The 25,158-nt window shown below is 39.5% G+C and overlaps 1 long non-coding RNA gene across 1 annotated transcript in view; it reads left to right on the forward strand.

Annotated features, from left to right (window-relative positions):
• Positions 1 to 25,158, forward strand: part of LOC106838954 (uncharacterized) — a 294,189-nt gene that overhangs the window by 1,153 nt on the left and 267,878 nt on the right. The window contains exon 2 of the long non-coding RNA XR_011497260.1: positions 1,102 to 1,251. This is a non-coding gene — a long non-coding RNA (uncharacterized lncRNA). The remainder of the gene's footprint in view (positions 1 to 1,101; positions 1,252 to 25,158) is intronic.

The raw sequence follows: 25,158 nt of genomic DNA on the forward strand, positions 1-25,158 counted from the left end.
ATTTCCCTTGTCTCCAATAGATTTCTGGTTTTGTGCAATATCAACCTTAGAACAACTATACAGAGTATGCTAAGAGAGAAATAATCAAACGCCAAGGCCTAGATTCCGCCTGACCATGAGACATAAGATATGTAATGAAAGTGGGTCTGTATGCATGATGCTTTGTGGCTAGCGAATGTGAATTATTTCCCCCACGTCTAATCAAACAATTAATTAGGCATTATGTAGCAGTAGCTTGTATGTCTTTCAAAAGATTGGAGTAAAAACACCAGGAGGGAAAAGGTAATTATGACTTAGTACTGTGGTCCATAGTACTTATATGCGGAGAGGTGTGAAATCGGAGAGCAGATACCCTAACACACATCCCTTCTTCAGGGAACCAAAGAGAAATGATACTCAGTATGTGATAATATGGTCCATATTAGCAGCACCAAAGGACAGCATGAGAGGGCCTTAACCCTTACCCCCCAAACTCTGTTCATCAGTCCAAATCATCTACCCTGAATAACTGTTCCATCTAAGTGAAAACAAGTTTTGCTATTGAAATTTACCTTCAAGCAAGAGCCCTAGTCCCCCATTTCCAACCAGAATGATTCCCTAAGACCCTAGTTAGAATTTTTTGAGCTATCCAGTTATCCACATAAAATTAATGAACAGTCATACAAAAAAGCTCTCCAACTAGGGGAGCAGTGAAGCAGATGGTTAAGAGCTTGGCTCTGGTGTCAGAGCTGGTGTAAATGTTTCTGCCTTTGATTAGTTATGAGACAATGGTAAGACTTCTCTGTGCCTCAGTTTCCTCAGCTGCAACATGGCAAGTGGAATAATTTTTCACAGGATAGTTATGAGGCTCACCTGAGACCAAGCAAGCTCTGAATTCTAGACTAGCACATTCAGGAAATGGTGGCTCTAATCTCAGTTTTCATGACTACACAAGAATAATAGAAGCAATCGCAAATGCTGCATAAACCTCTTAAACTATGTACGTATTTATAATCCCAATAAATATAATATCAGAACCTAGGGAACATTCTTGCTACATCACAAATGTCAGTTATTGTCAGGAAGCCTTTCCCCCATCCTCTCTTTATTAATGTATTTCAGGAATGTATTGTGTGCTGCTTCAGAGCTGGAGCTGAGGACTTGTTGATTACCTCCCATTTACCAAATTACAGCAAATTAGATTGAACTGTGACTGGCATGTGAACGATCTGATGTTGGACATGGATGAGGAATATTGCTCTATAAACCACAGTGAGTTTAATTTCTTTTAAGTAATGAGATTTTATGTGGTTGCCTTAATCATTGCAGACTTATCAATATGCATTTTATGGTACATTACCTTTTGGTTGGAATATGAATGAGCCAACACCCAGCTGAGGTACTTCTGGTTGGAATCTTAGTTCCTGGGTATATAAAGTTAGTTCTGTGAGCTAGTGTGATATAAATGTTTAGAAAGCTCTAGTAGGTTCATGTGTGAGCTAAGTTTATAGTTCTAATGATGCACAGTGTAGGAAATGCCTCTGCAAGAGAACATCCTGAGGCTCCAGTATATATTTCTTTTCAGATCCTCCTGGGACTCACCATTCTATGAACAATAAGCTAGTAAGCTTCTCAGTGAGAGGAATCACATCCTCAGCCTGGTATTAACCTCTCTTCCTTCCATGTTGGTGATCTGCACCTCGCAAGCAACGGTCGTGACTGATCTAAAGCCCAAAATAAAGAGTTCCCAGGGGGAGGAAATTCCTAGCTCGTTACAGCATCATAAAACACGCAAGAAAGAGAACAAGAAGTAGGAAGACAAGTCTACCATTTTCTTAAATCTTAGACAAGATCATGAGCTAATTTCCTGTAGAGGAGGACAGATTTTGAAGTTGTGTTTTGATAAATTTGTCACAATTTAGATGCAATCGGCAGCGCTTGGTGATGGTTTTGGTGCTGCTCTGCTGTACCTCTGAGTCATGGTGGACCAGTAACATGAGCGGCAGCACTGTCAACAGCAGTGGCTCCCTCTCTAGCCACACACTTCCCAGACCCACCGCAGAATGCCCTGAGCACATCTGCCTGTGGTTACCCCTCTACGTGTAACTCTGAGCAGTTTTTGGATTTGTGCTTGTACTTTATTGTACTTAGGAGGGTACTGCGTTGAAGTAGCTTCTTTAGTTATTTCATGTGTGACTTCTGCCTCTCAACTTTGTCACAGGCTGTTTGAGACCCAGGGCAGTGGGCGTCCAAGTTCATCTTCTGATGCCTTTGTCTTTCGCACATATCAGATGATTGGCGGATGCCAGGTGGCTGGTTGAGACTTCACTCCCACTGCTCAGAATTATTATCCACAGGCCAGGCTTCTGTGATGCAAGCGTTCTTTCAAAAATAGCTTCTGTCTTTGTTTCAGAGTCGGGGTCACTCTGATGTAAAGTGGGTGAGAAGCCGTGGAGGAGCTCACCTCCCTTTTGTCATCACTGTCATCTTTCCTGTGTCTCTTCTCCACACCATTTCTTTAACCCGACAGAGAAATATAAAACCACAACTAATGGATCTGGGCCAATCTCAGGTCACTTAGTTTGAAAATGTTTTGACATCTGGAGGGTTTTGACATCTACTCTTTCTCTTCTTCAAAATTATCTTGACAGACTCAGCCCTGTCTCTTCCAGTGAATGTGAGGACTGACGGGCCTGTAAACTTCCACAAATAACCTTGGAGAGCTTTGCATCGGAGTTGCATTGACTTTATAGATCCATTTACTGTCTTTCCATTTGCGAGTGTGGTTTATCTCTCCGCTTACAACTTCTCTTCTATTCGTTAGTTAGCTTTTAAATTTTCTCCAAAAGGACACTTCCCATCTTTTGTTAGATTTTCCCAAGTTATATTCTAATTGTGTTGCTACTGAAAATTGTTTCCTCTAAAAATGACATTTTTAGTTATTTGTTGCTGGTGTTTAGTAACGCTAGTTTTGTATGTTTACCTTGTATCTGACAATCTTGCTAAATGTTCTTACTGGTTGTAAATAACAACAAAACAAAGAAATAAGCCCCAAATAAAAGGTGCTAATCATTTCACTCCCGTGTTTCTCAACTTTCAGTCGCTGCCCATTTCCCGTAGTGTCCAGCATGACTCGAAAGGCTCTCCACGATCTGCTTCCAGCTGACTTTTCAAGGTGTCATTCTTCCTGCGCTTTCCCCATGTTCCTTGCAGATCTGCGAGTGATTACTGCTCTGTAATCACCCACACAGTTCCCTCAGCCTGGAATGCCCTTACCTTTCCAATTCTGTGTGAAGAAATCTTATTAACTGCAGCATCATGTTGCTTCCTCCAGGAAGTCTCCCTGGATTTCCCCAGGTAGAATCAATGTGTCATTCTATTGTGCATCCTTAACCTCCACTGTTAATATAAAAACCAAACTCTTTGTATTTATACTTTACATTTTGAGGGCAAATAATGGTCATATAATACTGAAGCTAGAAGCTATTAGAGATAGTTAGAGCAACACAACATAGGGTTTAAAGGCATCAGCTTTAGGCTTAAATCCTGGCTCAAAAACTTTATAACCTTGGGTGAGTTACTTAACATCTTGAACCTCAATTTCCTCCTTTTGAAAATGAGGTTGCTTTGAAGATGAAAGGAGATAATCCATATAAAATGTTTGCCCTGATACCTGCCATGTCGTAATTGCTCATTAAGGTTGGCCACTATTATCACATGGTAGATGCCCAATTGGTGTTTGTTAAATAAATCTATTCCCAATTCCCAGTTTACAGATGAAGATATTGAGAGGGCAAGGAAAAGGGACACTCGAGCTCACACTTGAGATCCATAACCAATGCCTTTGTGCACCAGCAGCGGGGTGAGAGCTCTTTCTGCCCTATCAACCTAAGGCGGGTAGAAGTCATCTTGTCACTAGACTGCCACTTGTGGACGGGGACCTTGTCTGATTCACCTCTGTCTGCCCCTTGCCTCTAAGCATCGTGCCTTGCTTCTTGTAGATTCTCGGTAAATACTGAATGCAATTTAACTTAAGAAAGTTCCCATCAGAAACAAGAATAAATTAAGAAAATTCCTTTAATCAGTGCATAGATTTGACTTCGCAGAATTTTACTAAGCTCCAGATATGGCACATGATCAGGTGACATTAATAAGGAAAAGCTTAAATTGAATGTCATTGCTTTTTTTTAGGTGACACAAACCGGCCACTTAAGCATCAAGATTTCGAGATTAGAGTAAACATTTCATATCCTACCAACTGAAAAGGATAAAAAATTCAGACACATTATTTTAAACCTGCAATTGTACCCGTGGCATTAATCATCAGTTTCAAATTTGATCATGAAAGATAAGCAAGTATTGCCTTTATGGAAGTAATGGAATTTGCCAAGTTGTTATCATGAAGGTTAATTAGGACTCTGTGAGAGCAAGCAACTGAGTCACAGGCAGTAAGTCTGTTTTCGAAAACATAGAAAGGGATGGATTGTCATGTCATTTTTTTCATCTTAAGGTATGTAGAGAGATATTCATCTTTTTAGTAGCTTGCCTGGGAAATTACAGAATGTCTTTTTGCCATAATTAAGTTTTTGCAGTTCTTCCTATGAATTACAAATATACAGACATGATAAATAATTTAGTATAGAACAATAAACTAGATGGATAGATGAGAGGTAAGTTATTGCTATCAAATCATAGTATTAGCTCTCCCAAAATTTATTTTCCTGCTTATAAATGACTCATTCTTTGCTTGCTCATATTCCATGTGCAGAGATATAAAAGAGAAATAGTGCTCGAACATTGCTGATCATGTCTCAAGACTATCACTTGCTTTTACAAGATAGTGCATTAAGAAAAGAACGAAAATACTGCACGGAAAATGGCATAAGGATCTAATTCTGAAGCACTTTTTCCACTAAGGAACTAAACATTATAAGTCAGGAGATGTGCACAATTCTCTTCTGAACACAGAGGAAAAAGAAAAGAAAAGGAAATGTTCCCTTTGATGAATAGCAAATAGCTAACGCTCTTCTGGTTTTGCTACACCAAGATCCAGGTATCTCCCACATTTCTTCAAAGTTCTTACAAACTGCTTGTGTATTCAGCTGGTATTAAAAGAGAAAAAAATACAAATGAAGAAAAAGGAAAAAGAACAAAATTGCAGTCAAGACGATTTTAAATGCCTAAATTATGTCACGGTGAGAAAAACACCACAAAAAAGTGCAGTTCAAATTCATACTCGGTCGAGGGCAGCTTGTATACTGTCCAGCTCAGTGGGCCAAATGCTTGTTAAAATTAATTATTGTACAGCAGCTTTCGATCCCTAAGTAGAGCTCACAGAAAATATGCTTGGAGTGAAGAAATGCAAATTGGGTTAGGAGGTAATTTTATACTCTAGGGACAGGGTTTTTTTTTCATTTCACATTACTGCATGTTGGAAATGGTTCATTGTTATTTATAAAGCAGAGCAAGCCCCAAAGCCAGTCCATTTCCAATCTCATTGTCACTTTCTACCTTCCAAACACCACTAAATTCCAAAAAGAGTAGGCTAATTCTTTCCTTACACAGCCATAAAACTTGCTTGGGGTATTACTAACTCAGGTGACAGCACTTTATTCAAAATAATTCTTATTCTCCAGGAAGAGCATTCAAACACCTTATTTCTGTGTGGCCATAACTGGTGGGAGAGAAGTAGTCCTGTCTCTGGTTTATCACAGCTGGATTGTGTTTCTTTGAGCACCTTGGCGCTACAATAGTGGGGACTACTGAAATTCTTTAGAGTGTGTGCTTAGAAGACAATTATTGTTCTACTTATCAGTTTACACATTTAAGAGGCACTCCTGAAAATGTTATTTTTCAATTGAATTTGGGTCAACTAGATGATTAAGTGGTACAATTAACATAAAACGCGTAATATCCTGTTTTGCAGTTAATCTAAACATTATTACCTAATAATTATTTTAAATGCAAAAGTGATAAATGTTTGTTTGGAATGAAGTTAACAACAAGAACAAAACATTATTTACTCCCTTTTCCTCCCCCTCCCGCACCCACGCTTCCTGACTCGAAATTAACTTAAGGCAGAACGATTCTTCTGGAGTGACCAGTTTAACTCTCATGAGATGGATTTGTCTGGTCTGCAGGGTTTTGAGGCTAGCAGTAGAACCAGTGGGTTGAAGATAGGAGATTTTTCCATCTAACATTAGAACTTGCTGACAGTCAGAGTGGATCAAGATGACAATGGTAGTGAGTTCCTGTCACGGGAACGGTTCAAGGGTGGGCCAGCTGTCCAGACAGGCCATTCAGGTCTTAGATGGGCGGTTCCAATCCCAAGAGTCATGTCAAATGACCCCTTTAAGGACATGTTCCCTCTTTTCATCACTGTGGCCCAAAGAGCATTTACAAAGTGAAACCTCTCTGTAAGTGTAGGAACAGAAACTTACAGTTCTTCTGATTCTGGCCAACCTGTGCCGAGAAACTGTGAAAGCTGTCAAAGAGAAAAGCTTCCCGAGATGATGTAAAATTTTAAATTGGAAAGGAATAAAATAAAGAAGTGAGACTGTTTAAAATTGTGAGTTTCAATATAACTCTTATTTCTGCGTACTACTTCTGTTTTAAGAAAGGACCAAGATGACCAGGGAAAACTAATCTTGCAGTGTTACTCACTTTTTGATAATTGAGTAGAAATGATAAGGCATGTCCTTCCAACTTCCCCCCACCCTCTAGCCCACTTCAGAAAAATCAATACAATCAAGGCATTCTGAAAAAAAAACTTTTTTTACAGAAAAAGTTCTGTAGAAGAACTTTTTGTGAAAAAGGTTTAATTTGTATGATGCTAAGACCCAGTTCAAGTTTTACTTGCTCTGAAGCATTTTTGGATTAGTTCAGCCAATGGGACTTTTTCCTCTTCTGATCTAGAAGCATTTTTCCTTCAGTATTTATTTAGCCCTCTTCTGCAGTACAGATAGTTATCTTTTTATCCATATGTGTTCTGTCTCCCCTAAGATCCTATTCACACTAGACCTGAGGGAGGAATGTTCAAAGTCAAAGATGGTACCTTTACTCCAATATAACTTACAAACCAGGACTTCCCTTCCTCCGCCAGCACCCACCAATGCAGAACACTGGGTCTAACACATTGATGCTCGTAAACACTCATTGTAGTTGGTTTGAAAGTGTTACTGTAGTACTGAACACCAAGCTTTCTGCATAGCTTGGTAATCAATAAATATATCTTGTTTAATTTAATTTTATGAATAGATAACATGTTCACATGTTAAAAAATCAGAATGATACTAAAATCAATACATTGAGAAGTCCAGCTCCCACCCTCACCCACTCTATTCCTCCTCCCCTTCGTAGGAAACCACATTGTTCTATTCAATTTTTGTGTCTGTCTAGTATCTCTTTATGTAAATGCAAACAAATATATATTCATATCACTTCCTTTCTTAGACAAAAAGTCTCGTATTCTGTGGCCAGTTTTGTTCTTTTTTCACTCAACCATCTATCTTCCTTCTGTGTCAGTGCATAGAGGGCTTCCTCATTCTTTTTTTTTTTTGAGGAAGGTTAGCCCTGAGCTAACATCTGCCAATTCTCCTCTTTTTGCTTCTTGCTGAGGAAGACTGGCCCTGAGCTAACATCTGTGCCCATCTTCCTCTACTTTTTTTCATATGTGGGACGCCTGCCACAGCATGGCTTGCCAAATGGTGCCATGTCCGCACCCGGGATCCAAACCGGCAAACCCGGGGCCGCCGAAGTGGAACATGCAAACTTAACCTCTGCGCTACTGGGCCAGCCCCTCCTCGTTCTTTTTAAGGCTGCAGAATGTTCCTTCTATGGCTGAACCGGAATTACATAATCAGTCCCCTTTAGATGGACATGTAAGTTGCCTCCAGTTTGTTGCTGTTACAAACAATTCTGTTATGAATAACCTATAATAAATACTCACATTTTCTAAGTGTGCAGGTATATCCTTAAGATAAATCCCCAGAAGTAGGATGGCGGGTATAAATGCATTTATAATTTTAAAAGATATTCCCAAATTTCTGTCCATAATTGTTGTTTCATTTTCACTCCTCCTAATAGTGCATGAAGAATCCATATTTCCCCCTGAATTTGCCAACCAAATCTTTAATCAAACTTTTGGATGTTTGCAAATTTGATAGGTGGGAGATTTTAAATTAGTGTGGTTTTATCTTTGCATTGCTTTTATTGTGACTATGGTTGGAATCTTTTCATATATTTAAGGATCATTTGCATTTCCTTTTTTTCCCCGTTTTATATTTTGCCCATTTCTTTCTGTTGGATTATTGGTCTATATTTTTTATTTCCAGTAATTTACTACATGTTTTAGAAGTTAGCCCTTTGGCTGTAGAATGAGTTTCAATTAATTCCCCAGTATTTTGTCTTTTGATTTTGCCACATAGTTTTTTTTAAATAATATTTTTATGTAGTTGAATTGTTTGATATTTTTTGTTTTATGACATTTGAATTATGAGTCGTAGTTGGAAAGGCCTTCCCTACTCCAAGATTATAAAATTTCTCCATATTTTTATTTCATATTTCCACTTTTCAGCCATGCTGAGGCAGTGTCCCACATACAAAATAGAGGAAAATAGAGGAAGATTGGCGCAGATGTTAGCTCAAGGCTAATCTTCCTCACACGCACACAAAAATAATAAAAATGAAAAAAAAACACACTTCTCCATATTTCTTGTAGTTCTTTCATGTTTCATTTTAAATCTTGGGTTTATTTGGAGTTTATCCTGGTGTATAGTTGTGAAGCGGGGATGCAATTTCATCTTTCTTGCCCAGGAAAATCACCCAGTAGCAATCCATAAATATGGATTGATTGTAAATAGCTGTGACCACTTTAATATCCAAGCCAGTAGATTGACTTGGTTAGTTCAGAGAATTGATTTTGCTAATCAAATCAGAAAAACTAGAAACAAACCAGCAAACAAACACAAAACCAACCCAAACCAAATCAACAGATTCTTTGTGTTTATCCTTAACCTCTATTTGATCTTCATGAAATGGTTGAAAGAGTTCTGTTAGGCCTCGGTCATAGCTCTGAAATGCCTGGCATTGTGCTCAGTGCTTCCCATGGGTTACCTCTAATGCGTCCAGTTCCATATCAGGTGGCTGTGATTATCCTCATCATGGGAAACTGAGCCTCAGAGAAGTGAAGTGATTTGTTCCCGGCTCATTACTAGAAAGTGTTTTGAATCCAGGTGTGAGGTTACAGTTAAAGGTCTTCACATTTTCAGAAGGCAGTGAGCTACATCGTCTGAGATATGTGCAAGGGAAATAAGGACGCCTGAGAGAAAAATGATGTATTTGCTAGACAGATGCAGAACCACATCAGCCTTACCAGTGCTATTGTATTCATGTAGTTGATCCTAAAACCCAAAATGCCCTTATACAGAGTGTACTACAGTCTCCTACAAAAATTAATTTCCTTATGCAAAAAAGTAAAGAGCAAAAGCATTTAAGGTTGTCACATATCTTTTGGGCTTTGTGGTCAATTTTTAGGTCAGAATACTTGACTAAGAAGCCTTCATTAAAACTGAAGCTCTAGTCTGTACAAAAGTGAAATAATTTTTCCATCTTCAGGCATGGGTGATCCAGGTCACACATTGATTGATTTGATGGTGAATATAAAAAGCAACATAACGTTAATACAGACCGGATAACTTTATTATACTTGAAGTGGAAAGGGGTGCAAAAGAAATTATATATTTATCATTCCATATAATGTGGTTTTAAGAATTTAAGTTCAAAGAATGGTATTTATTGGAATTTTCTTGTAGAATTTCTCAATAGAAAAAGGACCCAAATTCTCAGGTTTGTGTCTCAGTTTCAGTGTTGTATTTGATTCTTTCTGTGATGGTTGAATTGTTCATTTATTTCCATAATGCATAAACCTATGTTTTAGCATAAACCTAAAATAAAACTGCATATTTTCAAAATGATCTGTTAATCCCTAGAGCCTCTGGGGCCCACCTGTTAGGCTACGGTAAACCAGGAATTGGGACTCCTGTGGCAGTGAACACACAGGCAGGAGGTACCTGGGCTAGGCATCAAATCTATGATAAGCCATGACAGTGTTGCCCAGGCCAGGAGGTTACACCATAATTGGGAGGAAGATTGAAGTCTTAGCCAGGCTGAATGGGAAAGGCATCCAGTAAGCAACCCTACCAAATAGCCAAGAGAACAAAAATGGAACCTTGAGTGAGGCACAGACACTGCTCATCAAGAAGCAGGCACTTTGTTTCAAACGTTTTGGGAAGTTAAATCTGAGAACTGCATACTTTTGCGGAGTCTAGTCTATAGGTGTGGAGACAGTCACTTCTGCTTGAGGTTGCTGTGGGATTGTTTGTGTGCCTCTAAAATTTACGTGAATAGCATCCTTTTACAACCTGCTTTTTCCCATCTCAACATTTGTGGTTTTGAGATGTATCAGGATAATACTACATATTGTCTGGGGTTAGACAGAAGGAAAGTAAAAGTAGAAAAGTAATGCATGACCCAGATACATACCAACTTTGGGAGAGGGAGGGAGAGAGATGCAGAGGGTAGGAGAAGAGCTTTAAATCTGGGGAGGTGGTTGTATTATTCTCTGTGCTTTTCTCTGTTTTTAAATATTTTATATCTTTTTTAGTTTTTATTTTTAATTGTGGTAAAATATACATAACATAAAATTTACCATCTTAACCGTTTTTAAGTGTATGATTCAGTAGTGTTAAGTATATTCACATTGTTGTGCAACAAATCACCAGAAGTTTTTTCATCCTGCAAAACTAAAACTCTGTACCCATTAAACCACAACTCCCAATTCCTCCTCTTCCCATTCTACTTTCTGTTTCTATTAATTTCATTGCTCTAGATACCACATACAAGTGCAATTATACAGTACTTGTCTTTTTATGACTGGCTTATTTCACTTAGCATGATATCCTCAAGGTTGATGCATGTTGTAGCATGTGTCAGAATTGCTTTCCTTTTTAAGACTGAATGGTATTCCATTTGTATTCCATCTTATGTATAAACCACACTTTGTTTATCCATTCATCCATTGATAGACACTTGAGATGCTTCCATCGTTTGGCTATTGTGAATAATGCTGCTATGACTGTAGGTGTACAAATATCTCTTTGAGACCCTGCTTACCGTACTCTTGGGTATGTACCCAGAAATGGGATTGCTGGATCATATGGTAATTCTATTTCCATTTTTTTTAGGAACTGCTATACCGTTTTCCACTGTGGCTTCATTGTTGTACATTCTCACCAATAGTGCACATGAGTTCCAATTTCTCCATATCTTCACCAACACTTGTTATTTTCTGTTATGCTTTTTTTAGATAGTAGCCATCCTGATGGGTGTGAGGTGATATCTCACTGTGGTTTTGGTTTGCATTTTCCCAAGAATTATATATGTTTTTGAAAAGATTCTTTGTTGTGAACTAGAGTAAGGGAGATAAGTGGGACTCAGCGATGTTGAGGAAGGGGTGGAAGAGACGTAGATCCAGTAAAGCAGGGAGAGAGGGGAGAGAAGGGTTGAACCCTTCCGTGTACCTAGCAGATGCAGGGCTTTCTATGAGTGATCAGGACCAGAGTGAGCTGAGTGAGTAAAGGAATGGGGCAGAGACTGAAGATGTTGCCTGGGATAAGTGAGAAAGAACAATGCACATACAGCAAACGCAAAGGAGGCACCCAGATTCCTGGTAATTAGTTATATTTTCAGTGAGATTGAGTTCGAAGACGTTACTTGGTAACTGCCAGTAACAAGTGACAATTAGGCTCCTTTCGTAAGTCAGAAATCAGCTGTCGTCTACTCTAGGGTGTTTGGATCCATCAGACTTATATGATGATTAATTCAGTGAGACCGTTTAAATGATAAGAAGTTTAAGTGTGTACTCATACCCTGTCTGTCAGCGGGGTCTGTGCATGGGAAGAGCTGGGACAATGACTTGTCCCTGGTAGACACTCTGTCTCCTTGTGTTCCTTTGGGGAGATGCACTACCACTTGCCACCCAGAGGAAAGATAGATGCCTAGAATTTGCCAGAAGGTGAGTATTTTTCAATCAGGAGGGAATTGCCTGCTTCTTGATGAGCAGTGTCTCTAAGGGTGTATTTAGGAGGTGTATTAGTTTTCTAGAGCAGCTGTAATGAATTACCACACACTGGATGGCTTAAAAATCACAGAAATTTAATCTCTCACAGTTCTGGAGGCCAGAAGCCCAAAATCAAGGTGTTGGGAGGGCTGCACTCACTTTGGAAGCTCTAGGGGAGAATCCTTTCGCGCCTCTTCCTGTTTCTGGTGGCTGTTACCATTCCTTGGCTTCGTTGGCTCGTGGCCACTCTAACCTCTGCCACTCCAATCTCACATCGCATTCTCCTCTTCTGTCTTCTATGAGGACATTTGTCATTGAGGTTAGGGCCCACCTGCATAATTCAGGATAATCTCATCTCAAGGTGCTTAACTTAATTACATCTGCAAAGACCCTTTTTCCAAATAGAGTAACATTCTTAGATTCCAGAGGTGTGGACATGGATGTACCTTTTGTGGGGGGTATTACTCAACAAGAGTACAAAGCCTTCTTGGAGAACACCAGCCCTTACCGACTGACAAAAATCCACTCACTCTGGGAGTGGGAAGAGATATTGGGGCTCGTGTGCTTTTGTTCAAATCTTTAGCAGATACTACCCAAAGTCAGTAGCAGAGCTAGCTAATTTGGCATTTGGGTCAATGTAATGTCCCCACACATGTTGGTGGGTGCTAGAATTTCAAACAAATGTTTTTAGTGCTCCCATTTTGACTCATTCTCAGGAACATAAGTCCTCTTCTGCTCCATGCCTTTCTTGTCACCCCTGCCCAAAGCCCTACCCATTCACTGAAGCCTCTCTGTTCTGTGTTGGCGGCAGGAAGAAGGTAGTACTTACTGAGCCTCAACCCTCCTCAGTAACCTGGGTAGCCTGAGTCAGAGGAATCCAGCATCCATACTCCTAAACTATCCTGTTGGACCCTGTTTACTGATGGAAGTCCTTCCCAGTTGTGAGTGTCTTCTGACTAGTGCAGTTCCAGGACCAGGTATGTGTGTCCGGACAGCAAGTCTAGAATTTTATAGAAACTATTTCACATCAATAGATACATCATTACACAACACAAGATCAATATTTCTGATTTTCATGCTTAGTGTTAGTCTTTGAGAATGACCAGAAATTATCGTTTATAGAGAGAGATGTTCTATTCTGATAATGCTAGAGAACAGATAATGACTTGGAAGAACATCAAGATTAATGTTCCTTGGGTCAACATTTATTCCCTAGTCAATGTAATTTTAAAGCCACTGCTGCAGTTTACCTGAAGGGAGAATAAATCCCCCCCTTTTTTTGGTCAACAAATAATATATTTAGGAAGCCCTATATTTGTTGCATTTATTTTGTAAACTTCTTTTTAAATTGAGGAATATAGCATGTATACAGAAGAATGCACAGTTCACAGGTGCACAGCTCAGTGAATTATCACAAAGTAAACACACCTGTGTAATCACCATCCAGGTCAAGAAAAAGAACATTGCCAGCCTCCCTCTCCCCTGGAGGGACCTTTGAGCCCCTGCTCTATCACTATCCCCTCCCTTCTCACCCAAGTAACCACTATCTTGACTGCTAACAGGATTAATTTTGCCTGCTGTGGAATTTTTTGTTTCATATATTCCTTCAGCCTTTTTTAATCAAAGCATTTGGAAACCATTCCTTTCATGACGTCCCATCTCAGAAGTAGAATAATTGTTTCTTTGTAGGTAACTCTCTGTCAGGAAGAGGAATAGCTAACCCCATAAATCATTATCATAAAAACTTATTTGTAATTTACATGAGAAGTCAGCATGAAGAGTAACATCATGGCCTTGTGATCTCACACATGCACACAAATGGAATTATTAAAAATAAAGATAAATGAGCACTGGAATTTTCAATTTGTGAATTATCTGGTTCTCCTTGCTTTAGTCTTTCTCTCTTGATAGTAAGGTGACTCTCACCTTTGGGACATTGTAGCATTCTTTTGATTATTTTTAATTTGTTTTTCTTTCTACCAGCTTGGTCTCTTATTCAAATGCATTTTTCCTACAAAATGTTTTAAGTTTTAACAGTGTAAAAGAGAAATGACTTCAAAGCCAATAATATGTAGAGAGGTGTATATTTGGGGACATACTTCTAAAATTTTGACTGGCCCTAATTCCCCTGTGAACATTATATTTACTCAATTCCAAGGAGAAATCAGGTGTGAGATGCATTGAAGAAGGAAAAAGAAAGACATTGAATGTACAGTCAGGTGGAAGTTACAATCCAGTTTCAGAAATGTTGAAATGTCGAGGGCAAAGTGCCTCTTAGAATTCAGGAGTTGTATTAGTGCCATTTGCTGATGATATTAGCGGATGATACTGGCCAGAGGTGATTTGATGTTGGTAGAGCTTCCTCTAAAAATAAACAAGTCGAAAATAAAAAATAATTCAGGAAGTCATGTTGGAAATTTGTATTGCTGTCCATCAGCTGTCACTGGAGGTAGGAATGAGTGACCCTTTGGAGGTAACGGGGACATTGGTGCATCATGTCATTTCTGGAGTTCTACAGAAACTCCTCTTGCCCTTGTCTCATTGTCTATCCTTCCTTCCTGCCACCTTAATAACTCCGCCTTTTGAGCCAGTCTTTGGATACGGTTTGTATAAGATGTCTAGGAAAGGAAATTGACTTCTGGGTTTCTCCCATAGCTTTCTCTCAGTTCATTTGCATGGCTTAATTGTATATGTTAACTAATTGTCACTATTAAAAGCACAGATCCTGACCTTGAGGGAATGAGGCGCAGGACAGATACCTCTTGATTTCCTGCCTGCAGTCTCACTTTACTTAGAGTAGAAAAGCCCCTCCAAGGCCTGTGAGTGCTTGATGAACAGAGGGAGTTTCCCAAGAGTGTAGAGGAGGAAGCCCAGTGGGCTGAGTAAGCTGTTTCTCCGCCTCGTATGTCTTAATTTGAGCACTACCTCTTTTGCGTGAGCTTTAAAGAGTGTTCAGTAAAAATACTAATTTAAAGCTGTTTCACTTTGACTTACCAGTAAATGGATGTATTTAATGCAGTGTCATCTGCCATATTCTTGTAAATATCTGAGCTATTACTTTCTTAGTATTTTTTAAAATTCAGTTAGCTTTTGAAATGTAATTTATTTTAAAGGAAAATTTTATATTACTTTGATAAATAGAAAATCACTATTACTTCCCATAAATAAAAGATAAGCATTAAATAAATGCATACCTTTAAAACTATCTCCCACTTTGGGAAATAGCTTAGAAGAGTGAATTTGGGATTGAGAATCAGAGGACCAGAATTCTCATCTCAGCTCCCGCTTACGAGTTCTCTAGTTTGAGGAAAATCACCTAACTTCTCTGAGTCCCAGTCTCCTCAAGGAAAAAAAAAGGAAAGGATAATAATGCCCACTGCAAAGGGTTATCATGGGGTTTAGAATGACACTTATAATACCTGGCGCATTTTAAGTGTAGGGACTCAGAGGTTGACAACTATTTTTATAATTATGTTCTTACTGTCAGTGTATCAACTTGTTGTTCATCCCTGCTCTCCTCTGAAGCTTTCTTTGCCTTCTCTCTTTCTTTCTCCAAGTGACATTGGATAAATCCAGCTGCAAAGGAAGGTGGGTGGTCTTTAAACCTAAAGTCAAGCAAATCTGGCAGATGGAGTTCACCTCAAGTGCAAACACCATTCAGTGGTCGTGGTGCCTGGATCCCTTTCTCCAGAAGGCTTGTGACAGCAGTGCTGTGACTGAGTAACGCTGGCCGTCTGCCCCAGGTGTGGGAGGGACGAAGGCTGGTACTGCATATTTGACAACCCTGAACTCCTGTCTCCTCTTCACCAAGCCCTCTTAGCTTGCCAGGATTTGTATCTTGCAAGGTACCTCCAGTTCAGCAAGGACTTCTTCCTCAAAAGAGCCCCCAAAGTCACCTCAAGTCAGTCACACCCGTTAAGTCTATTTTCCATCCTAAAGCAGTGTCCTGAAATGAAGCTCTCTCAGGCTCCTCTGATTCTGTCACCTCTCTCTCACTCCCGCCAAAGAACCCACCTTCCAGTCCAGCTAGTTCTTCTGTTTAGAGAGAGAAGAGCTGCCCATGTAATTGGGGCTGTTGTTCTCCCTCCCTCCTCGCTCTGTGATGTATCGTAAAGCTTTAGCAGGTGCATGCCCACCCAAGGAGGCGGGGGCGAAGGAGAAATGTGGGAGGGCTGTGCTCCAGTTGGTGCTGAGGTCTCCATAGCAGCTTGCTGAATGCTCATTTACGAGGCTCTGCAAAGCATTTTGGCAACGGGAAGTGCTACCGATAGTGACGTAGTGGAAAGTCATGGGACAGAAAATACTTTATATACACTTCCATTTTTTCCCCGCCCATACTCTGGAATGAACCAGTAAACATGTCATTAAAACAAGAGCAAAATCATTCTTCTGGGATTTAAGGCTCTGTCTTAGTAGGAAAAGAATACTTAGGAGAACTTAACTTTTAAGTGACGTTGGATGCCAACAGATTCTAAAAGCTGACATCGACATTTCTGATATTTGTCCATTACTGTTTAATGCCGCAGGTTAAGTGTTGCTTCAGGGAACTCGGAATTGTTCACTTCTAAGAAGTGAAGAGGATGCTCATTATTTCTCTTATTACTTCTGTTTAGAATTTGTATCGCTCTTATCACCCACAAACTGCTCCTTGGTAATTTTCATTACTAACAATCTTGTAACCTGATTGGCTTCTTTTGAAATTGGGGGTATCGTGAAGTCACTCAGGATATAGATGTGGTGCTGATGGGATCAATTAAAATGAATCGTAGCCCAGGGACAGGTGCTTTGTGGAGCATTACAACGTGACAAAAATGAGTTTAGAAATAAGCACTTATTTTACGACCGCATTTCACAAACTTGTTCACCCAGATATTTGTGACAGTCACATTCTGGACCAACATAAAGGGTGAGATAGAGGAAGAAAAACTGGCAAACATGAGGATTTAAAAGGAATTGATGTTTACTGACGAGAAATTCATCATTTCAAAGGGCCTCCAGGAACAGGCAACTCCTTTTTAGACAATCAAAGGGGACTGTTAATCCAGATCGCATCATCCGCAGGCTCTCCTTTCTAGTGTCTTCTTCTCCTCCTTGTTAGAAATCACAGCACCTCTGTGCGGTAGCACTTTAAAATGACAAAAAAAGCAAAGTTTGACTAAAGGCCAAGGTTAATTGGATATATGAGAACGTGCTGTTATTTCTTATTGAATTGGGTGGCTGAGTTGTATAGTTTTGTTCTATTGGCAATCTGAATTTAACGATTATGTAAGAACCTTTTAATGTGATGAGAGGTTTAAATAACTCACCACTAGAGTTTTCTTCCTTAGCTTCAGGTTTCATCCCACATCTCCCTTACCCAAACCCTTTCAAGGGTTGCCTGACTTCTGCGGAACCCCAAACCTCTGCCTGGCTTTAGAGACTCACTCTCTTTGCGTTCCATCTGTCCTCCTCCTCTCTCCTCGTCAGGCTGTTCTCTGTAATCTCTCTGCATCTTCTTTCTCTGTTCCATTTCTTACCTTCTCTCCCCACTTTCGTTCCGTCCACCCATTTCCAGATTTGACTTTCCTTTCAGTGTCTCTGCCTCTCCAAGTTCAGCAAGACCCATTCAAAGACCATTTCTTCCAGAGGACCCGGATCACTCCATTCTTTACTAAGATCCCCTCTCAATATAGTTTTAAAGATTGGCACCTGAGCTAACAACTGTTGCCAATCTTTGTTTTTTCTTTTTTTTCTCCCCAAATCTCCCCAGCACATAGTTGTGTATTTTTATTTGTGGGTCATTCTAGTTGTGGCATGTGGGACACAGTCTTGACGTGGCACGACTAGCGGTGCCACATCTGCGCCCAGGATCCGAACCAGCGAAACCCTGGGCCGCCGAAGTGCAGCACGCGAACTTAACCACTCAGCTGTGGGGCCGGCCCCCTAAAATACAATTTTTAAAGCCATGTTATCTAATAGAGATAAAATACAAACCATATGTGTAATTTTACATTTTCTAGAAACAGGTAAAATGAATTTTAATAATATATTTTATTTAATCTTATATTTCCCAAATATTTTCATTTCTACCTGTAGTCAGTTAAGACTATTAATGAGATATTTTCGTTTTTTTCCACATCTTAGAAATCTGGTTTATATTTTATCCTCAGGCACATCCCAGTTGGGACTAGCCACATTTCAAGTGCTCAGGGTGGTGAGTGACCACTGTATTGGACAGTGCACGTTTGGAGTCTGTGCCATGTTCTCTAGCTTTCGTGTACTTTCTTATTTCATATCTTATCACCTGGACCATGTTGCAAACAGCTCCTTGGAGCTGGAGACCACGTTTTATACTTCCTCTGTCTTCACACTTCATTTCTGAGTGTATAGTAAACTGTTAGTAATTGCCTGTTGATGGACTGGTAATGTTATTCTTATCTGTGACCCCTATTTGGGTAAATATGATAATACTTACTTAAGCATTCTTACTCCCACTACAACATCCTTATGCTTGAAATTTCCCTCCTCTTCCCCATACTTCCATCTTGATTCCATCACCATACTACCTCTGTTTTGTTATATTTGAGCCTTTGGGTATGTTGGATGGGATTATAAGAAATAGATGTGCATTATTTGCAGTTCTGTTGCACTAGAGAGCAGCATTTTCACAGAATACTCATCATTCAGACAACTCAGGCAAAATAGGATTTATAGCTGAAATCCGTGGAGTAATTGCCTCCATTGTTCTTTTTTACTTTCTTAGCGATACCAGCCAAAGATGCACAAGAGTCTCCTGGTCACAGGACCCACTGGGGAAGCAGGGGCCCTCCAATTTGATTACATAATGGCAAAGACACAGTTTTACAAGCTGAAACCAAATCACAGGGATAGAAAGAGCTTGTAAAATTGCAAGGAGGGAAGGTTGTGGGGAAGGCCAGGAAACTCTAGAGAGTGCAGGGACAGATGGGGACAGAGGACAAAATGAGGAAGGTTCCAGACTCTGTCAGGGTGGGAGGAAACAGGAGGAGACAACAAAGCTTACCGTTCCACGGTTCTATGAGTGATGTCCTGATGCACACTATTTCTAGCCCTCTTCTCAATTTAGCTCAAGGCAAAGGTCCCAAAGACGGCATGCTGGAATTATAATTCTGGAACTGTGCCCATAAACAATAAGTCAGAATCCATAATTTTTCTCATCACATAAAATTGTCTTATTAAAGTTACAGATGTTATCTCCATACGGTCTAATGTTTAACACATCTTACTATCTTTATTAAGCTTCTGTCAGTTGGTCCCTAAATGACCCATTTAAATTTTTTTTAAATTTTTTAATTTTTTTAATTTTTTTTATTGAGTTATTGATAGGTTACAATCTTGTGAAATTTCAATTGTACATTAATGTTTGTCAGTCATGTTGTAGGTGCACCACTTCACCCTTTGTGCCCACCCCCCACCCCACCTTTCCCCTGGTATCCACTAAACTGTTCTTGGTCCGAAGTTTTAAATTCCTCATATGAGTGGAGTCATACACAGATTATCTTTCTCTCGCTGGCTTATTTCACTTAACATAATTCTCTCAAGGTCCATCCATGTTATTGCAAATGGAATGATTTTGTTCTGTTTTGCAGCTGAGTAGTATTCCATTGTGTATATGTACCGCATCTTCTTTATCCATTCGTCTGTTGATGGGCACTTAGGTTGCTTCCACGTCTTGGCTATTGTAAACAGTGCTGCAATAAACATTGGGGTGCACAGGACTTTTGGGATTGCTGACTTCAAGCTCATTGGATAAATACCCAGTAGTGGGATGGCTGGACTGTATGGTAGTTCTATTTTTAATTTTTTGAGGAATCTCCATACTGTTTTCCATAGTGGCTGCACCAGTTTGCATTCCCACCAGCAGTGTATGAGGGTTCCTTTTTCTCCGCAACCTCTCCAACATTTGTTGCTATTAGTTTTAGATATTTTTGTCATTCTAACGGGTGTAAGGTGATATCTTAGTGTAGTTTTGATTTGCATTTCCCTGATGATCAGCGATGATGAGCATCTTTTCATGTGCCTATTGGCCATCCGTATATCTTCTTTGGAGAAATGTCTGTTCATGTCTCCAGCCCATTTTTTGATTGGGTTGTTTGATGTTTTGTTGTTGAGTTGTGAGAGTTCTTTATATATTATGGATATTAAGCCTTTGTCAGGTATATGACTTGCAAATATTTTTTCCCAGTTAGTGGGTTGTTTTTTTGTTTCAATCCTGTTTTCGTTTGCCTTGAAGAAGCTCTTTAATCTGATGAAGTCCCATTTGTTTATTCTTTCTATTGTTTCCCTTCTCTGAGAAGGCATGATGTCCGAAAAGATCCTTTTAATACTGATGTCAAAGAGTGTACTGCCTACGTTTTCTTCCAGAAGCCTTATGGTTTCAGGTCTCATCTTTAGGTCTTTGATCCATTTTGAGTTTATTTTGGTGAATGGTGAAAAAGAATGGTCAATTTTCATTCTTTTACATGTGGCTTTCCAGTTTTCCCAGCACCATTTGTTGAAAAGACTTTCTTTTCTCCATTGTATGCCCTCAGCTCCTTTGTCAAAGATAAGCTGTCCATAGATGTGTGGTTTTATTTCTGGGCTTTCAATTCTGTTCCATTGATCTGTGCACCTGCTTTTGTACCAGTACCATGCTGTTTTGATTACTGTAGCTTTGTAGTATGTTTTGAAGTCAGGGATTGTGATGCCTCCCATTTTATTCTTTTTTCTCAGGATTGCTTTAGCAATTCGGGGTCTTTTGTTGCCCCATATGAATTTTAGGATTCTTTGTTCTAATTCTGTAAAGAATATCATTGGGATTCTGATTGGGATGGCGTTGAATCTGTAGATTGCTTTAGGTAGAACGGACATTTTAACTATGTTTATTCTTCCAATCCACGTCCATGGAATGTCTTTCCATCTCCTTATGTCGTCATCCAATTCTCTCAGAAAGGCCTGGTAATTTTCATTATATTGGTCCTTCACTTCCTTGGTTAAATTTACCCCAAGGTATTTTATTCTTTTTGTTGCGATTGTGAATGGTATTGTATTCTTGAGTTCTTTTTCTGTTGGTTCATTACTGGAGCATAGAAATGCCACTGATTTATGCAAATTGATTTTATACCCTCCAACTTTGCTGTAGTTGTTGATTACTTCTAACAGTTTTCCAATGGATTCTTTGGGGTTTTCTATATATAAGATCATGTCGTCTGCAAACAGCGAGAGTTTCACTTCTTCCTTCCCTGTTTGGATTCCTTTTATTCCTTTTTCTTGCCTGATTGCTCTGGCCAGGACCTCCAGTACTATGTTAAATAAGAGTGGTGATAGAGGTCATCCTTGTCTCGTTCTTGTTTTCAGGGGGATGGCGTTCAGTTTTTGCCCATTGAGTATGATGTTGGCTATGGGTTTGTGGTATATGGCCTTTATTATGTTGAGGTAGTTTCCTTCTATGCCCATTTTGTTCAGAGTTTTTATCATAAATGGCTGTTAGATCTTGTCAAATGCCTTCTCTGCATCTATTGAGATGATCATGTGGTTTTTATTCCTCAGTTTGTTGATGTGGTGTATCACGTTGATTGATTTGCGGATGTTGAACCATCCCTGTGTCCCTGGTATGAATCCCACCTGATCCTGATGTATGATTCTTTTGATGAATTGCTGAATTCTGGTTGCCAAAATTTTGTTTAGAATTTTTGCATCTATGTTCATCAGTGATATTGGCCTGTAGTTCTCTTTTTTCATGGTGTCCTTGTCAGGTTTTGGTATCAGCGTGATGTTGGCCTCATAGAATGTGTTAGGAAGTGTTCCATCTTCCCTAATTTTTTGGAATAGCTTGAAAAGGATAGGTATTAAGTCCTCTCTGAAAGTTTGGTAGAATTCCCCAGGAAAGCCATCTGGTCCTGGGGTTTTATTCTTTCTGACCCATTTAATTTTAAAGTCTTCTTTCTCTTATTGGTAATATCAGTCTTAGTTCCCCAGTAACTTTCTTCCCATACGATAGCAAATATATCTGCTACTGAACAGAATTGCTTAACTTGGCTTAATTGTACATATTAAAACTTCCACATTTTAAGCTTTTGGTACTTTCACATGATAGTAGGATTTTGACAGCAGGGTCTTAATATCACGGGCAATTCAATGAAAACAAAGGTAGAAATCAAGACCCACATTGCTTCAAATAAGGGGCTTGGGAGTCACGCTGTGACCGAAATCTGAAAAGTCTGTGAAACTTCTGCTGCGGACATTTTTTCTCTCAGCATCTGTGCATGCCCTGGCCATCTCTCTGATCCTGAGCACAGGCCTGCATGTGTGCCTGCCAGCTTCTCAGGGGCCTGGGAAACACCTCTGTTTCAACGCACATGTACCCCCCGCTAGCTCGTGCCTGGCAACCTAAAACGAAGGCAGCTCTCCTTTCGCTTATGTATTTTGTCAATGAAAATGGAAATGCCCACAGGTGGGAGGTTTTGCTTCTTAGTAATTTATGCCAGTGTTTGGCAAAGGGTTGACTGCAGATGGGGCCAGTCAGTGATGCTTTTTTCCTACTTTGTGTTTGATTTTATTTCTTGAAATGTAATTTTAAGTCTCTTAAAGACAATAGTAAAAAAATTAGGACCTGTATTTTGTATGTCTTGATTTTTAAATTTCATTTTCTACTAATTTGTTTTTATTGTATTTTACAAAAGTACTGGTCTTCAATGGGTCTTTTGTCATGGATAGTTTGAGAAACACTAATTTTATTTTTTAGTGAATAGAGTAGGCAAGAGATTTTTTTTTTTTTTTTTTTTTGCCCTGAGAGTAGGTTTTGATAGGGGATAGGAGAAAGGAAACCTGGAGCCCTGGACACCAGAGGGAATAAAGGAGGACAATTGTTTCAATGAAAAACATGGCTGCCATCATTATTTTGCCTGAGGCTAGCCCCTGCTTCTATGAACAGATTTACCATTCTCCAGGCCTTTTCTGAATGTAGAATGCATTCCAATGTTCAAAGCAGTGTCCTTGGTGCTGAAAGGGATGGCGTTGTCCTTATTTTCATCTTGTTCAAGCTCTAGTCCAGTGGTCCAGGACGGGATAGGGAAAGGAGATCTTCCTGAGTATCCGGGGAGGAAGGGAAATGGTTTGGGGAATACACAGTATTGTCTCTGCCACAGAAATGTAAAGTGTAGTCTCTGTTAATCTTTTAAGCAGTTTTATTTCCTCCAAGGTAGTAGGAAATGAGACCCCTGAAGAGACACAGTTTAAGCAAGTCCAAGCTTATTTCGGTAGATTCTCTGAAGGGAGCTACAAAGGGTGTCCTGCTCTTAATTTGCCATTCCAAAGAGTAAATGGTTATAGAGGCCATTTGGTTTTGTATTATAAATTATATCATCAGTACCTCTAATAATAGGTATATATTGGCCACCTCCTGAGGACTCCAAATACTGCTGTGGCCATTTGACATTCCAGATATATATTTTTTAATAGTCAAGTTTTATTTATTTTTTATTTTATTATTTATTTATTTTTTTTTTTGAGGAAGATTAGCCCTGAGCTAACATTTGCCACCAAACCTCCTCTCTCTGCTGAGGAAGACTGGCCCTGAGCCGACATCCATGTCCATCTTCCTCCACTTTATATGTGGGATGCCCACCACAGCATGGCCTGAAAAGTGGTGTGTAGGTCCCCGCCCAGAATCCAAACCTGCAAACCCCGGGCCGCTGAAGTGGAGCATGTGAACTTAACCATTATGCCACCGGGCTGTCCCTGACATTCCAGGTATTTTGAGGTCCAGTCCTCTTCTGATCTATTTGACACTTTGATAAAGATTCCTTAATATATGAAAGGACAAGCAGTATTGTTAGAGAAATCAGGGGGTCTAACTCTCTGAAATCTGATTAAACCATGTGAAAAATAAAATCCCCAAACCTGAGCTTATGAACTTTGCACTATCTTTGGGAAATGAGTTGAAATATTGATTGTTGTATTGTATATGAGAAAATACTAGTATGAAAGGTGGAAGAGCTGAGGGTCCCAGGATAACATAGAGAAGTCAGAAGTCTGTCTGGCTTGAAGAATCTTTGAAGGTTTTATCGACTTTATGAGGCCTGGTGACAATGCAGGAGCAAGCTACATCTTATGTTAAATCTGAACAAAAGTAACTTACGTGAAGCTTTTCCAGATGATGTCACACATTATCTTCCCCAGTCTCCTCCAGGTTCTATCCTTTCTCATTACCATTACATTCCATTTCCTATAATAAGGTCTTCAAGAAATTTTGGCTGGGGGAAGGTAGGAATCTTTGTGTCTATGTTACATTCCATGATATATAGTATATTTACATATACTACCAGTATATTTATTACAGTATATTTATTACAATTTAAATATTTCCAACTATTCTAGTTTTCTAAGTGCCCCATATTTTAAGACTAACATTGAACCTTGAGGCCTCAAGAACCAAAAAATATAGGAAGAAAAGAGAGGCCAGAACCAGAGTGTTTTGCCGTATAGTATGCTGCCCTTGAATTGGGTATAAATATTAGTTTTCTGTAAGTCGTCTTTAATATTAGTTTTCCTCAGACTTATATTATATTAATTCTCACTAATACTCTCTCATTTTTATTCTTAATTATTCCTGAGTTTTCACTTACTTTTGGACCAAAAATCTTGATATTAGCTGCATCCTACTGAAAGGTTCTTTCTTGAGCACATTTGCTTGTAGTCATTAAGAAATCCTGTAGGGGGGCTGCCCTGGGGCCGAGTGGTTAAGTCTGTGGGCTTCACTTCAGTGGCCCGGGGTTTCCCCAGTTTGGATCCTGGGCACCGACATGGCATGGCTCATCAGGCCATGGTGAGGCGGCGTCCCACATGCCACAACTAGAAGGACCCACAACTAAAGTATACAACTATGTACTGGGGGGATTTGGGGAGAAAATGCAGAAAAAAAAAAAAGATTGGCATCAGTTGTTAGCTCAGGTGCCAATCTTTAAAAAAAAAAAGAAATCCGGTGGGTTAACCCCTCCCAAGGCCGTCTTCTCTTTTACACATCTTCTCTGCTAACTGATTCCTTATTTGAGCAGACACCAGGT

This window comes from Equus asinus, chromosome 23 (assembly GCF_041296235.1).
Source record: "Equus asinus isolate D_3611 breed Donkey chromosome 23, EquAss-T2T_v2, whole genome shotgun sequence".
Taxonomy (NCBI): domain Eukaryota; kingdom Metazoa; phylum Chordata; class Mammalia; order Perissodactyla; family Equidae; genus Equus; species Equus asinus.